The following is a 2,068-nucleotide window of genomic DNA, read 5'->3' on the forward strand; positions in this document are numbered from 1 at the left end:
CTGTTTTTAGACCACTACCTCCTAGAATACACATGCATTTTTTAAATTACCCAGGACTTCTTTGAATTCAACCACCACTGTACTCATAAGAGGCAGACACCAGGTGGCCACCAGAACTCTACTCATATTTCATTTCAAAGGCTTAGCAGTGACTTTCCCATGTGAATTTCTTATGATTATCTCAAAGTAAAAAGTCAAAATGAATGTTTTACTCTGGAGTAAGTTTCTAAAATAAGCAAACGTGTGTGTGAAATCACAGTAAAGTGACAAAAAAAAAATAACTAGTAAATGTAATAAACATTGCTGAGAGGTCTCCATTCACTGAGGATTTTAAGAGTAGCCTGACCACCAGCCAGTCTCCCTCCAGCGGCAGCAAGTGGTGGCGGCCATTCTTTCCCAAGATCACGTGAAACCAGCCCCTACCGGAGCTTTATTACGCGGACTTATGGGAAATGTAGTTTAGATCATGGTGATGTCACAATCATGGATCGCAATGTCGCCTTCTGATTTCCTGCGCGCATTCCACCCTCTGCGCTTCCCTCTCCAATTTGGACTCAAGGGTTTTACTACCCTGCTGGGGTTGGATCTCTGAGCGCAGGTTGGTTCGGGGTGCAGAGCAGCCCAGCAGGTCTGAGCGGTAGTGCAGGGGGAGCCGGTAGGTCCATCGTGGAAGGAGTGGGCGCGGGGCCGTGGGAAGAAGGAAGAAGCTCACTTTGGATTTGCTGTTCCTACCTAGGCTGCGCCATCCAGGCAGGATGTAGGTCCCCTCCTGAGAGAGGGCGCTGGGGTCGGTGCTGGGTCTCCTGATGCTCCAGTCTGCCCGGGATCTCGCTCCCGGATCGGGCGGGTCGGATGCCCGCCCCCGAGGCTGTGCCGGGAGCTCACTGTCCAGCTCGCCCTGGGAAGCCTGCTGCCACCAGCTGACTCTGAAAGGCTGTAGTCAGGATTTTCAGCGGTCCAGAGAAGAAAGTGGAGTTTCTGATCCTTACTGCGCTGTATATTTGGTTATAATGAGAGATCTAGAAAGGACGTGCGGACCCTTATTTGACAAAGCCAAGTTCCAGATACGACACTACGGTTATTTTACTGGAGCTCCCAAACCTTTGTGCTGTGTTCCATAGCTGAGTAGTCAGGGAGAGGCGCTATCCATGCCCCTAGTGAATTTTATCACAGATCTCTGCAAAACTGAACGCGGAGAAGGTTCAGTACATAGACGTAGTTTCAGATATCAAGCCGACGTCTCTTTATTACTAGTTGTGCACTAGAATTGGAATAAAATAATGCCTTTATACTGTAGAAAATGATTCCTTTTTTATAGGGTAGGTGTTTGTGCGCCCCCTAAAATCTCCTCCCTTGCCAGAGTCTGATCACTTATAAGTCTTTAGTATTTAGGACAATTTCAATTTGGAGCTCAGGAATTCCTTCCTATTAAATAACAGGATACATAGAAGTTGTGAGAAATATAGAAAATTCTGAAGTTTTTGAAGTAAATATTAAAGTATATGCAGCTGATATTGTAAAATGATAAAAAAAAATGTGAACAATCTCAATACATAACTGTTCCGTGGAGGAAAAACTAGCCGGCAGGCGTTCGTGTTTACTGCATTCTGAAGTTTGTCTGATGGAACAGATTCTCAGGCTGTACCAAAAATAACTAGAGTTGAAAATCTGAAGAAATTTTAACTTCTAAACTTGTAATTTCTGTTCAACCTTTTTGGACTCTAAGGAAATTTCGAGAACATGCCATTATCTTTGCATTTCTTAAGCATCATATTGCCCAGAGGAAATACTTTTAATTTTTTTTATAAATTCCTTTTACTCCTTATTAGTTTTTTCATTTCTATCTCAAATCTGATTACTTTGTTATTTTAAATTTTTGTGCCAGGAAAGAACATCAGTATTAGCAAGACTGCGGTGGTGCACACCTTTAATCATAGCACTTGAGAGGCAGAGGTGAGTAGATCTCTGAGTTCATGGCCAGTCTGGTCCACAAGAGGTAGTTCCAGGACATGCTCCAAAGCTACGGAGAAACCCTGTCTCAAAAATCCAAAATAGCCGGGCGATGGTG

At 44.1% G+C, this 2,068-nt stretch overlaps 1 protein-coding gene and 1 non-coding gene across 2 annotated transcripts in view; both read left to right on the forward strand.

Moving 5' to 3' along the window:
- LOC106143735 (zinc finger protein 728-like) overlaps window positions 1–2,068 on the forward strand; it is a 42,596-nt gene that overhangs the window by 32,937 nt on the left and 7,591 nt on the right. The window lies entirely within an intron of this gene.
- Window positions 462–2,068, forward strand: part of LOC101997856 — a 5,538-nt gene continuing 3,931 nt past the window's right edge. The window contains exons 1-2 of the transcript XR_003377796.1: window positions 462–598; window positions 1,886–1,953. This is a non-coding gene — a transcript (uncharacterized LOC101997856). The remainder of the gene's footprint in view (window positions 599–1,885; window positions 1,954–2,068) is intronic.

The sequence above is a fragment of the Microtus ochrogaster genome, chromosome 19 (assembly GCF_000317375.1).
Source record: "Microtus ochrogaster isolate Prairie Vole_2 chromosome 19, MicOch1.0, whole genome shotgun sequence".
In the NCBI taxonomy this organism is placed as follows: domain Eukaryota; kingdom Metazoa; phylum Chordata; class Mammalia; order Rodentia; family Cricetidae; genus Microtus; species Microtus ochrogaster.